The sequence below is a fragment of the Molossus molossus genome, unplaced genomic scaffold (genome assembly GCF_014108415.1).
Source record: "Molossus molossus isolate mMolMol1 unplaced genomic scaffold, mMolMol1.p scaffold_m16_p_2, whole genome shotgun sequence".
NCBI classification, from domain to species: Eukaryota; Metazoa; Chordata; class Mammalia; order Chiroptera; family Molossidae; genus Molossus; species Molossus molossus.
The window spans coordinates 139,262,551-139,271,398 of record NW_023425355.1 but is presented as its reverse complement, the minus strand read 5'-3'; positions in this window follow the sequence as shown (position 1 = coordinate 139,271,398).

Genomic DNA, 8,848 nt, shown 5'->3' with positions numbered 1-8,848 from the left:
GGGGCTGGGATAGAACCTGCCACCCAGGTGTGTGCCCTTGACCAGGAATCAAACCCATGACCCTTTGGTCTGTGGGCCAATGCTCTAACCACTGGCAAGGGCTGTACATTATATTTTTAAGTGTCAAAGTGATTAAATCCTTTCAGAGCAGATTGTGCTGTTTGCTCTGGTCGTGGTGAGTTTGCTGACATCTTGTTTTTGTCTTGCATTCCCAGTGGGCCCCATCCACTCTCCAATACAACATTGTTTCCATAAGTCAGTACTGCCAGTGTGAAAAACTGCATTAGTCAGAGGTCACATACAATTTACCTGCAGTGGCCAAATGAATCCCATCAAATTAGACAGCTTCTCCTCAGTTTATGTTTAATCCATGAAGGTGAGGTACAGGTAAAAGTAACAACATCAAAACATATTCTTTAATTCTCCTCTCCAGTGGATAGTCTTCTGAAGCAGTTGACAGGAGCCAGCCTTATTGTATATGGTCTAACCATTCCTAGAAGGCAGTGGTGGCTGGAGCCAATTGGTACTGGCTCCTAAAAGCTAATGTGCACATTTGTTTTCAACTCTGCATTCAATGGCATCAGGTAGGTAACCTGAAATTGGCCACAGTAGGTATACTTACACCACAGATATTAGTTAAGACTACATATCAGATGTTTGCATTTTTTTTTTTCTGAAGACCTGGATGTTAAACATTTTCCAGCATAGTCCTACTCAAAAGCTATTATTGTCTATGCCAAGATTGACAAAACTAAAATGTCATTATGTTGCTTCCATTGGTCAGGTAAATATTGTCTTGTTATTCCACATTAGGGAGGGGGGTGGACAAGCCTCCTCACTAATTTGCGAGTCATTCTTGTTGTTAATCCTCACCAAGGATATTTTTTCCATTGATTTTTTTTAGAGAGTGGGAAGGGGGGAGAGAGAGAGAGAGAGAGAGAGAGAGAGAGAGAGAGATACATCTATGTGAGAGGGACACATGAATTGGCTGCCTCCTGCATGCACTCTGACCAGGGATCAAACCTACAACCCAGGTATGTGCCCTTGACCAGGAATTGAACCCACAACCCTTCAGTGTGTGGGCTGATGCTCTAACTACTGGGAAACACTGGCCAGGGCCTGAGTTATTATTTTCATGACTAACAAACTAATTCAGAGAAGCTAATGAGTTCATGACTCGCCACTTAAAAAGCAACCTTTGCCCCCATGACAAGCCTAAGATGGTTTACAGAAAAAGGCATTTGTTTTGATGACTTCTTACAGCACAGTAGAATGGGGAGTCTCACATCAGACTCAAGTTTTTCTCCCTCTTCAGGTAGCTGTCTTCATTCCTGACCTAGAGTGGAAATAACATGAGACACAGAAATTCACAGCCCAAGGAAAACTATCTGCCAGCCTCATTTAACAACCAATTTGGCATCATCACTACTGGTGGGGATCCATAGCAGAACAGCTGCCTTCAATCCACAGTTTATTGAACTAAAGACAGACAACTTCTTATTCATTAATCAGAGGGGGGAAAGTCATTATTGACCAGGCATGGGAAAGAGAGTACACTTACAGTGTTGGAACCCAAGACATCAGGATCCCCACTGGTCAAAATCTTTCAAAATCTCTGGTATAGTGTTTTTGCTGTAGCTGCTACTAGTAATGTGTTTGGTTTCTCCTCTCTTCTGCTGCTAAATCCCCAAACAACAGAGTGCATTTTCACTAAACCCAACTAACATAGGAAGTGACTGGGTCAGAAGAACTTATTAATGAGCCAAAGGGCACAACAGGGCCTATTTCCATCAGTAACTGTTGGTAGCTAGGGGCTGTTTAGGAATTTAAAAAAAAATTTTTCCCATCACTGCAGTGTGACAGGTCCAGAGCATAAGTGATACAACCACATTTTAAAAACATTTCTACAAACACCACAGTGAATATCAGTTCTGGAAAATGTAAGGAGGAAAACAGCCAATGTGATGCTCTAGTTAATAAAAATCTTCCAAGGAAACCATTTGCACCTCAAATGCTCACTCTTAGCTTTGTCTGAGAGAATCCCTAGGCTTTGGGTGGAAAATTGTCCCAATGGTTCTTGCTGTTCGAGTGTCAGTCCTCCATTAAGACAAGAAAAGTACATCTGTTACAGAAAATGGACCTATTGACTCTGCTTCAGTTGGGTTCATGCTATCAGTGGTCTTCCCAAAAGTAAAGATTGATTTGCATTTGTGCTGCTCCCTCCATATTATTTTCTCCTTATGACAAAGGGCATTAAGGACTATTGGCTTAGGGAACACATCTTACCTGAAATCCTAGAAGGGATAAGACAATGAACCTATTTATGACCAAGAACCTGGCACTCAGACTGTTTTAGTAATAATTTTGTTCTCAGGAATAGAATCTACTCAAGCTAGTTCAAGTAAAAGGATTAAGATATCATGGAAGAGAAAGCTGTATAGATCCCAGGCTCCAGGAATTTTAAAATAATCATTTCAAAAAGTTTAACAATAGGCATAAATAAGTAGTTACTCTGGTGTCCCATCATTTACTTGACTCTGTTGACCATTCTCTGAGTCTTTGTATTGCTTGATTCGAAATTTCCAGGGAAGCAATGTGAGTGACCACTGGCAAGCCTCAGATTCACTACTCTGGGGATGATGTCCATGCCTGTCTCATAACACTGGGAAAATCCATGCAGGACAATTCTCCAAACTTAAAACGAATAGCAAGGAACAAGGTAAGCTGGAACAGGAAATTGGTTGTGGAAGACAGATCCATTAGCTCTTTATTCAGTACGCTAAGAAGCCATGGAGTAGTGCCCTAGCCTGGAGTTTATTTGGGAATAAATGGCGATCTGGATTTGCATATGATGAAATATACCTCTGTAAATTTCATAGATTACTAATCATGTATACTGGCTCCAGCTTACATGGACAAATATATCCATCCTTAGTGCTAAAGCAGCCAGCCATTCTGTTATTTCAGCCATCCAATGGGTTCATTAACTGTGAGGAAAAAAATCAATTGAGTCAGAATAGTTGGTCTGGTGACCTACAGCAGACCCTGACTGAAAGGATTTGACATTGGTGTGGAAAGATAAATTATTGTGAAATTAATCATGTTTACTTCTTATGTGAGGTTAATGTTCTTCATTGGTAATTCTAGATCAAGAGTCAACAAACTTCTTTTCTGTAAAAGACCAGATAGTAAATAACTTGGGGTTTACAGGCCTATTGGTCTCTGTTCCAACTACTTAACTCTGATGTAGTGCCAGAGTAGGTATAGATAATATGTAAATGAATGAGCCTAGCTGTGTTCCAATAAAACTTTATTTACAAAAACAAGAGGCAAGATGAATTACGTCTGCTAATCATTGTTTGACAACCTCTGTTCTATATCATTTCTCTTCCTCCTTCTTCAAACCTCTATCTCTCTTTAAATATATACCATCAGAGGATACAACACACCACCCTTCCTTATTATGGTCATCAACAAATGTCTGGTTCTTAGACCTGGCTCTCTATCTTCCTCATAATCTTTTATGTCTGTCATTGTACTTGGCAACTTTTCTGCTCATGGAGAAGATAATTCACCCTACATCCTCTCTTCTCTGTCCCTTGCAGCCTTCACTTCCAATGATATTTTCCTTAATCCACCCATATTCTCCTAGAGTCTGTCATTTCCAATAACAAAACTACCTCCAAAGTTTTATTTTGAATCTCTCACTAACAATCAGCCCCTCTCGCTCTAACCCACCTACTCTAGATACCAATAGCTCATTGATTCACTGAGGTCACGAGGACTTCCAATCCACTGGCCCTACCACTTTTTCACTGTGAACCAGCCCTGCCCTCCCATATCTTCCTACCTCTCCTTGCCCAGTTTAAACATCAATCATACCTTTGTATACTCCTTCTAACTCCTTTGTTACTCTCTCCCAGTTCTGTACTCATGGCACAGCTGCACCTGAGCACCAAATATGACTGGAAGAAAAATACAATCATGAATATGGCTCTCAAGTGGGTACTCCACATACTGAACAATCCTACCACAGTTCTCTGGTAGAGTTAACTTTTCTGCTCTCAGAGACAACCTCTTTACATCTTTTCCATCTTTTCACCTCCAAAGTGACTTCCTCCTACTCACTCTTCCTGTTTCATTGAGAAAATAGAAAATACCCAAGCCTATACTTCCCTGAGCTCATGAACATTTATGATACAGGGTTGAAGGCTGGGGTTTCCTGGAAGCAGGCACCTTCTGTATTAAGTGCCCATTTTCTTGGTTTGTGTTTCTGAAACTCACTGAGAGGAGCATGCTAGGTTTTCCAAGAGCTGGAGGGGAGAGAAAAGTTGGAGACCTAGGGTAAAATTTGCTAACATAGGGAATGATCAATTCTCCAACACTGTAAGGGGACTGTGGTTAAGTGGGTGCCACAAGCAGGTGCTCACGTTCTCTTCCCAGAGAACATGGCTGTGGGGTCACTCTAGGGAGGCTGAGTCCCAAGCATTAGGGCTTCCAGTTCCACTCTGAGCGTTAGGTTATGTGGCTGACTCATTACCTCCTGTCTTCAAGGGACCACATGGGCCTGGACAACAAACATCATCAGTGCCCACCTAGACCTAAGAGCAGGAGGCCATCCTTGCATGTTCTGGGCAACATAAGACCCTTGAGATCTCTGCTTAATCCTTCAAATGGGTCTATATTGGGACTGAGGCTGAATTTCCTGCCAGGTTGATGGTGGTTTAGGACCGCTTAATTTCACTTTAGAGAATTAAAAGAAATGGGACATTCCATATGTCCTATGTCAAAGAGTAAAATGCATACCCATTACATTTGATATCGTACAATTTTCAATGGTGGCTTTCTAAAGTGCATTCTTATTTAAGTAAAATGCACAAGATGTGAATTGGACAAAAAGCAGAGCAATACCATCCCCAGTTTTCATGGTCATGTTCTAATGTTTATGATATATACATGTAGGTTTCCAACATATTCTCACATAAAAATTCCCACACTGGCCCATAGAACCTCCTGATTTCACTGTACTTCAAAAACAAAAACAAAAATAAGCTTTTCAAAAGGGCATAGAAAGTTGAAAAATCTCATATCACCAGGAGTGAGCAAAGAGGCCCCAGGTATGGAGGAAAGTGAGCAGAAATCAATTTTACTTGCCTTGGCCTTACAATGGATTTTACAAAATAAAGGGTAGAAAATCAATCTTGTCAAATCAGTGAGAACTGATACATTTGAAGGAGTCTAAAGGTCTTGGCCGGTGTGTTAAGCAGTAGGACGTTCTCCTCCATCACACCATGGAGGATACAGCATAAAGGTAGGACTCTTTTGTGCTGAGGGGACCATGCTAAGCATTTTTGCTGTGTTCCTCATCAAGATGAGCCTACAGTATAAGCCAAACCTGAGTGAGACTGCCTCAGTCCCAGTCCAAACACACTTAAAGAGGGGGGGGGGGGCTAGAGAAAGACACAGGAAGTCCTAGGAGTGGCTGTTCTTGACAACAGAACAAGCCTCCAGGTTACATCTAACGGAAGGCCCCTTTATCCTGCCTGTGACAGTGGGTGCCTCTGGCCTTTGGGGGCTGCTGAGCCATCTGATAAGATAGATCTCCTGTGACTATAGAGTAAGTCAGATCAACAGAAAATTGATGGTTATTAACCATTAGCAGATATGATGGGCAGAATTCTAAGATGACCCCCATGATTCTGGGCCCCTGCTATACACACTCCTTCTGCCAGTGATTCAATTAAACACTAATCTAGGCGCTCATTTGAAGAGCTTTGGCAGATGTAATTAAGGTTTCATCAGGAGATTATCCAGGTAGGTCTGACCTAATCAGAAGCAGTTTCCTCCAGCTGGCCACAGCATAGACACTCAGGGAGATGCATTCCACCTGGCCTGGAAGAAAGCCATGCTGTGAACTTCCTATAGAGGGGGCCACATGGCAAGGAACATATGGGCGAACTCTAGATGCTGAGGGCAATCCTCAGCTGACAGCTAGCAGGAACACAGGGACCCAAGTCTTGCAACCACAAGGAACTGAATTCTGTCCACCAGCGATCTTAAAGGAAGACCCCTACACCATAGAAGAGAACTATAGCCTTAGCCAATACCTTGATTTCAGTCCTGAGCAGAGAATGCAGTCAAGCTGTACCTGGAATTCTGACCTACAGAAACTGTGAGATAAGTTTGTGTTGCTTTAAGGGAGATAATTTGTTATGTAGTAATAGGACAATAATACAGCAAGAAAGAAAATTTTAGAAAAACAACATACACAGCTAGCAAATCATTAGTCAGGTGATTTTGTTCAAAGTCAAGGTAGCTTCCCCTCCATCCTGCCACATTACAGATAAAGATTTTTGTCACTGTCAATGTCAGTACAAAATACTCTCAGTTCTGGAAAATAAAAAGGACAATCTCATTTGGGACACCGGGCTTGTCCCTGGGAATGTTTTGTTTTGTACTCACAAGCATCACTGGCAGGGCAAAGCAGACCCACCTGTCCCAAGAGGCAGCAAGTTTGGGTCCTCCCAGGCTGATTCATGTGGTCAGGACAAGGGCTGAGTGATGTCCAACCTAAAACTGGCACAGTCATCTGACATCATGCCAAGACCTTTGACCTACAGACTCAACTCCACCTCTGCTTCCAAGACATACCTGGGAAATTAGACAGGGGGTTTTAGGACCCAGGGACCAGAGCTCTGAGGTTTATTGAAGAAAATAAAAGACAGAGAGTGTAATGGTTAAGAGCCCCAGTTCCTGCACTAAACTCTGGCTTCACCACCTACTGTGTGACTCTTGCAAATTCCTTAACCCTTCTTCATCCCCATCTGTAAAATGGGGATGATCGAACTGTGAAGCTTTGAGGTGAGGCTTATAAATCACTGATGCATGGGGCCTACTGTTAACAAGCCTTCTAAAATGGGAATTATTTAGTTGCTTTTGATGCTGACTGGGTCTTATACTCAAGGTCCAATGCTGGGCTTTCATCATATAATAAATGTCCATCTCTGTGCCGCAGAATACACAGCTGAGCACATTTTGGTCCCTTGTTTCTGAGCCTTAAGTGTCTGCCTAATGACTAACCACTGCAGCCTAGTAGATGGAGTATCAGACCATGTCAGTCAGCCCCAATATAAATCCAGGATAAATCAATTGTCCTTCCCTGGCCTCTTCTTGCTATCTTCCTTCATTATAACACAAATTGTGCTAACGATGTGTACCCACTGCTCAGTATTTCTGCTGGATAAAACCAAGGAAACATAGTAAACCAACAGTATGAGACTGAGCTACAATAAGTATGGGCTAAGTTCACTCTCTAAAAACAGACAAAGTAATTAACATTTTTAAAAGATGGTTTCACAAGGCTAAACATTTACATCCCTTATTCATGAAGGTGGAGGCGTCTATTAAAGTCACTCAACCAGCTTCAATGATAGAATTTATGAAGTTGTGCCAGATTGTGATGATAAAACATTCAAAGGTATAAGCCACTTATAAATATAACTACATCTAGACTCATAAACATAGACTTTCTATTTTAATATAACCTTTCTGAACATTGCTAAGTGAGATAATTTGAAAATTTTCTTAAATTGCAAGAAGAGAGGTGCTGGTAATACTTTTCCCCTTTGCAGATATGACCATCTATTATGTGGATTTGCAAATTGGTTAATTGTGTGGAAGATTTAAGAAGAAAAATGCTGTTCTAGTAATTCTGTACAGTCTTGGGTTAAACGCAGAGGATTTAGCCAAGGAAAGATTAACATAAGCAAGAGTTTGTCCAATACATTTTAGATGAGAAAACAGGCTTTTTAACCTAGTGTTTTCAAAGAGAAAACCATAGCAAAATGCCTACAGCCCCTTTCTCCTTAGCAAATGACTCCCCCGACTAGAGTATAAGATCCAGAAAGTCAGTATCTTTGCCTGTGCCATTCACTGTAGCCACCCTGGTGTCAAAATAATGCCTATCACAGACACTGGCACTCACTCAATATTTCCTAAATAAATGAATTAATAAAATTAAATGAATTAGCAAGTGGCAGGATTCGATCTAAATTGTGAGCAGTTATAAATGTAAACATGATCAGATGAAGAAGAAAAATAAAGAAGCAGGGAGGTAAGGTTCTGTAAAGCCACATTTGAAGTTTTGGGTACACTGGAAAAGAAGGAAACCCAGTGTCAATGGCATTTATCACTACAAAGTTTTCATTCCTGGGTGGAAATTTCCAGAGTCTATGCTGTAAACCATCTTACAATGGGTTATTTATGAGAAGCAAGCCCTTTGCTTAAGTGTCTATGTGGCAGCAGCGCCATCTGTTGGGTAACTAGTTGGGCACTTTAGAACAGCGTTCTAAGCTTTTTGTTTTTTGTTTTGTTTTTTCTTGTAGTAAACTGAATCTAGAATCACAGAAAATTATATCAAAGATATCTTTAGAGATCATCTGGGCCATATGTTATCATATAGGTAAATATTTGCCTTAAGTAGGTACAGTATTTTCTTTCTTTCTATTGATAGAATGGAACTCCAAATTCATCTCTCAGAGAGAAAACTGAAACTACAGCCATTCATTACTAAATTATATCACAAGTCTCGTGTAAATCAGAAACTGAAAGGCAGTTAAAATCCATTTGTCAAGCATCTGAAGAGTGCTGTCCAAAAGAAATTTCTCTAAAAGAAACTTCTGCAACAATGGAGCAAAAGAAATTTCTGCAATGACATATATCTGTGCTGTCCAATACAATAGGCACTAGCCATGTATAGTTATTAAACATGTGGAATATAGCTAATGACATTGAGGAACTGGATTTTTAACTTTATATAATCTTAATTAATTTATATATTTTTAAAATG